The following is a 6000-nucleotide window of genomic DNA, read 5'->3' as shown; positions in this document are numbered from 1 at the left end:
GCGTGGGTTTCCTCCGGGAGCTCTGGTTTCCTCCCACAGTCCAAAGACATGCAAGTGAGGTGAATTGGAGATACTAAATTGTCCATAACTGTGTTTGACATTTAAACTTGTGAACTGATGAATCATGTGTAACGAACAACTACCATTTCTGTCATGAATGTAACCAAAGTGTGTGAAACAGGACGTTTAAGTCCCAATAAATAAATAAATAAAATACAGTTTATTTGTGACTTAAATATTTTATCCTTTGTTCCACTGAGCATAAATTAGGTACATATGCACTAAAAGGGCTTTAGGGCAGTGAAGCACTGATAATTTTGTAATGAGGAAATTAGCATGAATGTGTAATTTACTAATCTTTTAAATGATCATTTTATTTTATTCTTTTATTTTTAACAAATAGCTCTTTTTTCTTATTATTGTAGGTTCATCAACTAGTGAAATGAAAAAATAAATCATATGCAGAAGAAGTATTCCACCTTGTGCTGACTGGTGGTATCACTCTTATAAAGCATTGCTTTCTTTTTTAGTAGTTTGCCAAGTTGTTTTCTGTGACATTGTGTAAAATGTCATTTGTATGGATATTTACTGTACAGTTAAAAGATTATTGTACAACCCCAAATCAGAAAAAGTTGGGACAGCATGGAAAATGCCAATAATAATAAAAAAGTTTCTTACATTTACTTTGACTTTTATTTGATTGCAGACAGGATGAACCTGAGATATTTCATGTTTTATCTGCTCAACTTCATTTTATTTATTAATAAACATCCATTCCTGCATTTCAGGCCTGCAACACATTCCAAAAAAAGTTGGAAGAGTAAAGCATTTACCACTTTGTAATGTTGCCATTCCTTTTCACCACACTTAAAAGACGTTTTGGCACCGAGGAGACCAAGTGATTTAGTGTTTCAGCTTTTATTTTGTCTCATTCTTCCTGCAAACACGTCTTAAGATGTACAACAGTATGGGGTCGTCGTTGTGGCATTTTTCATTTCAAAATTCTCTACACATTCTCTATTGGGGACAGGTCAGGACTGCAGGCAGGCCAGTCCAGTACCCGTACCCTCTTCTTCCGCAGCCATGCCTTTGTAATGTGTGCAGCATGTGGTTTTGCATTGTCTTGTTGAAAAATGCATGGACGTTTCTGGAAAAGATGACGTCTTGAAGGCAGCACATGTTGCTCTAAGATCTCAAAATACTTTTCTGCATTAATGCTGCATCACAGAAGTGTAAATGACCTTTACCAAGGGCACTGACACAGTCCCATACCATGACAGATCCTGGCTTTTGGACTTGTTGCTGATAACAGTCTGGATGGTCCTTTTTGTCTTTGGTCCTGGAAATCCTCAGGATATCTTTGTAAATGTGAGGAACACTGCTTTTTTATTTAATTTGCATTTTCCATACTGTCCCAACTTTTTCTGATTTGAGGTTGTATTATTTTCCCCAATATTCCAGCACAGCCTGACTCCTGGCATCGGGCAGTAGAAGCACACCTAAAGCTTAGCAGACAGAAATAACAGATTGTTTGATAGTATGGGAACATACAGTGCTCGTCACAGGGTGTATGCTTAGCATTGTGTCAGGACTCCAGTGGGTCAAGCTCCAACAGTTTTACAAGAAAACAAAGTTGGTAGGTAGTAGAACCAGTTGGTGAGTAAGCATTAGTGGCACCTAATTCCCTGTGAGGCACGAGTCTATTACGTCTGCATTCTGGATGTACTGATTAGACGACTACTGAAACGTAAAACACAACTTAAAAATAGTTAAAAGAGGAGAGTTTAATTGTATTGTACTATGGCATGATAGATAGATAGATAGATAGATATAGATATAGCATATAGATGGTGGCAAAATATTTCATTTTGTAATATTTCAAGCAGTTATAATAAAGGCCATTTAAGTCTATGTATAACTTCTAGGGTTACAAAACAAGCAGAGGCAGATTGGCTTTTATTTGTCAGTCATTTGGAGGGCAGAACAGTAGCAGTGCAGACAGAGGGAGCGCTGCACAGCAACATGAACCTAACGTGAGCCAGTGCTATGTAGATTTATTGATTATTAGGATTTTAACGTCATGTTTTACACACTTTGGTTACATTCATGACAGGAACGATAGTTACTCATTACACAAGATTCATCAGTTATATCAAACACAGTCATGGACAATTTAGTATCTCCAATTCACCTCACTGCATGTCTTTGGACTGTGGGAGTAAACCGGAGCTCCTGGAGGAAACCCACACAGTCACATGGAGAACATGAAACTCCACACAGAAAGGACCGCTCCACCTGGAGATCGAACCCAGGACCTACTTGTGAGCTCTATGGTGGCCCTGACCAGGATAACACAGTTAGTGAAAATATTACATAAATAAGTGCATTTGGCAGTAATTATTACAGTGGCTACACTAAAGCAGCTGATAGTTAGGATTAACGACCAGGCATAACATTATGACCATTGACAGGTGAAGTGAATAACACTGCTTCTCTCTTCGTCACGGCACCTGTTAGTGGGTGGGATATATTAGGCAGCAAGTGAACATTTTATCCTCAAAGTTGATGTGTTAGAAGTAGTAAAAAAAGCAAGAGTAAGGATTTGAGTGAGTTTGACAAGGGCCAAATTGTGATGGCTAGACGACTGGGTCAGAGCATCTCCAAAACTGCAGCTCTTGTGGAGTGTTCCCAGTCTGCAGTGGTCATTATCTATCAAAAGTGGTCCAAGGAAGGAATAGTGATAAACCGGCAGGGTCATGGGCGGCCAGGGCTCATTGATGCACGTGGGGAGCAAAGGCTGGCCCGTGTGGTCCGATCCAACAGACGAGCTACTGTAGCCCAAAGTGCTAAGGAAGTTAATGCTGGTTCTGATAGAAAGGTGTCAGAATACACGGTGCATCACAGTTTGTTGCGTATGGGGCTGCATAGCCGCAGCAGACCAGTCAGTTGGTCAGAAAGGTGGTCATAATGTTATGCTTGATCTGTGTATACTCTCTTTAAAATGAATACTACTCTTTACCAAGTGAATTCTTACAGAAGCTAGGATCCTTGATTTTGACTTTTGGTTAATCAGTAACAGTTTTTGTATTAAACGAGATAAGGAGGAATTGATAAAGCTTGAGACAACAAAGACATTGATTGTATTGAGTGAACTTTACAGCCAGGAGGCAATTCAGCAGATCCTTTAGGACAGTGAAAGTAGAATTACATCAGTTATAAGAAACATTGTCAAAAATGTTACCATAGTGAAAAGCTTGACGAGTTAAATGGTACAGATTTAACCCTCTTTAGGAAATAACCATGTGATCATTTGTTGTAAATGGCCCTACGTCGGTACGTCGTAACGAATCCAGCTCTGCCTTACCGGCCGAGGCTGGGTGGCTATGTGAACAACGACTGGCCTGTTGTTCAGATGGGCCGGACTAAGGCCGGAAGTGGGTCTCTCTCTGTCAGAATGGTGCAGTAACGACCTCTGCTGGCTGATTAGAGGCGCCTACACGGAGATGAGGAAGGAGTGCCCTTAGGGTGTGTCTCTCCGCACGCAAAGCTAGGTGGCGCAACACTCGTCAATGTGTGGGTGGCAAGATGCATACGGCTTGCTGCTCAAGTGTCGGAGGGGATGTGGGTCAGCTTCGATCTCCTCAGTCAGGGCAGGGATCGGCAGAGGCAGAGAGGAGGTGTGATGCAAATTGGGCAATTGGACGCGCTAAAGGGGGAAAAAAAGGGGAGAAAATGCATTAAAAAAGAAAAGACGTTTTGGCACTGAGGAGACCAAGCTATTTAGTGTTTCAGCTTTTATTTTGTCCCATTCTTCCTGCAAACACGTCTTAAGACGCGTTTTAAGCCTCTTCTTTCGCAGCCACGCCTTTGTAATGTGTGCAGCATGTGGTTTTGCATTGTCTTGAAAAATGCATGGATGTCCCTGGAAAAGATGACGTCTTGAAGGCAGCACATGTTGCTCTAAGATCTCAATGTACTTTTCTGCATTAATGCTGCCATCACAGAAGTGTAAATGACCTTTGCCAAGGGCACTGACACAGCCCCATACCATGACAGACCCTGGCTTTTGGACTCGTTGCTGATAACAGTCTGGATGGTCCTTTTTGTCTTTGGTCGGGAGCAAACGACGTCCATTTTTTCCAAAAAAGACCTGGAATGCCCTAAATTGCCTCATCCCAACTTTTTTTGGAATGTGTTGCAGGCCTGAAATGCAGGAATGTATGTTTATTAATAAATGAAATGAAGTTGACCAGACAAAACATGAAATATTTCAGGTTCATCCTGTCTGCAATCAAATAAAAGGCAAAGTAAATGTAAGAAACTCTGTGTTTTTATTATTTGTATTTTCCATACTGTCCCAACTTTTTCTGATTTCTGAATGGCCCTGCATAATATCTATTTTTTCAGTATATTTGTTCTACACCGTTTTACTGTGGAATTTTCAGGTTGTTTACATAGTTTTCATATATTTTACTCATAATGAAAAAGGTGTCTTATAACTTGTGGTGGTATAACTTTACTGTCTTAATAATTTTGCCTGTTCACTCACTTACTCACTGTCTTAACCGCTTATCCAATTATGGTGTAAGGCACACAGTAACACTCTGGATGGGGCACCAGTCCATCGCAGGGCAGACACACACACACACACACACACACACACACACACATCCATTCACATATAGGGCAATTCAGTGTCTCTAATTAACCTGACTGCATGTTTTTGGACTGTGGGAGGAAACCGGAGCTCCCGGAGGAAACCCACGGTAGACACGGAAAGAAAATGCAAACTCTGCACCGAAGGGACCCAGACCACCCCACCTGGGGATCGAACCCAGGACATTCTTGCTATGAGGCAACAGTGCTACCCACTGAGCCACCGTGCCTTTTATTTTTAATTGTTTGATTAAGCATGTGCCTGTGCACTTTAGCTATAGGGAACACTGGTACTGTCGTTTTGCCCTGTGATGGACTGACACCCTGTACACTGAAACCTCAGATAGGCTCCAGCATTCTCTGCGACCCTGATTAGGATAAGTGGCTAAAAAAAGTGAGTGAGTGACTGAGTGATCCAGTTGTTGGTGTGAGCAGGGTAGTGTGTTAAAAATGCTGAATGCCAAAGCAATTTTATATTTATAAGCCAGTGATCAATTATTTTTGCTGTTGAACAAGTATATTCTTATTGTGAATGAGATATGTTGGCATAATGTTTTGCTAGCAGGTTTTAACCTGCCTTTTGTAATGAAATCTTACTGTATTATGTGACTCTGTTTGGGACACACCCTTCTAAAAAAAGAATGGTTTATTCACTTACAGAAAATAATGATATAATTGTGTTTGTTTTTCTCCTTTTTCTTACACAAATATATTTATACTATACACTGATCAACCATAACATTAAAACCACCTCCTTGTTTCTACACTCACTGTCCATGTTATCAGCTCCACTTACCATACAGAAGCACTTTGTGGTTCTACAATTACTGACTGTAGCACATCTGTTTCTCTGCATGCTTTGTTATCCCCCTTTCATGCTGTTCTTCAATGGTCAGGACCCCCAAAGGACCACCACAGAGCAGGTATTTTTTAGGTGGTGGATCATTCTCAGCACTGCAGTGACACTGACATGGTGGTGGTGTGTTAGTGTGTGTTGTGCTGGTATGAGTGGATAAGACACAGCAGCGCTGATGGAGTTTTTAAACACCTCACTGTTACTGCTGGACTGAGAATAGTCCAGCAACCAAAAATATCCAGCCAACAGCACCCCGTGGGCAGCGTCCTGTGACCACTGATGAAGTTCTAGAAGATGACCGACTCAAACAGCAGCAATAGATGAGCGATCATCTCTGACTTCACATCTACAAGGTGGACCAACTAAGAGAGTGGACAGTGAGTGGACACGGTATTTAAAAACTCCAGCTGCGCTGCTGTGTCTGATCCACTCATACCAGCACGACACACACTAACACACCACCACCATGTCAGTGTCACTGCAGTGCT

The sequence above is a fragment of the Trichomycterus rosablanca genome, chromosome 26, assembly GCF_030014385.1.
Source record: "Trichomycterus rosablanca isolate fTriRos1 chromosome 26, fTriRos1.hap1, whole genome shotgun sequence".
In the NCBI taxonomy this organism is placed as follows: domain Eukaryota; kingdom Metazoa; phylum Chordata; class Actinopteri; order Siluriformes; family Trichomycteridae; genus Trichomycterus; species Trichomycterus rosablanca.
Note: the sequence above shows the minus strand (reverse complement) of the source record.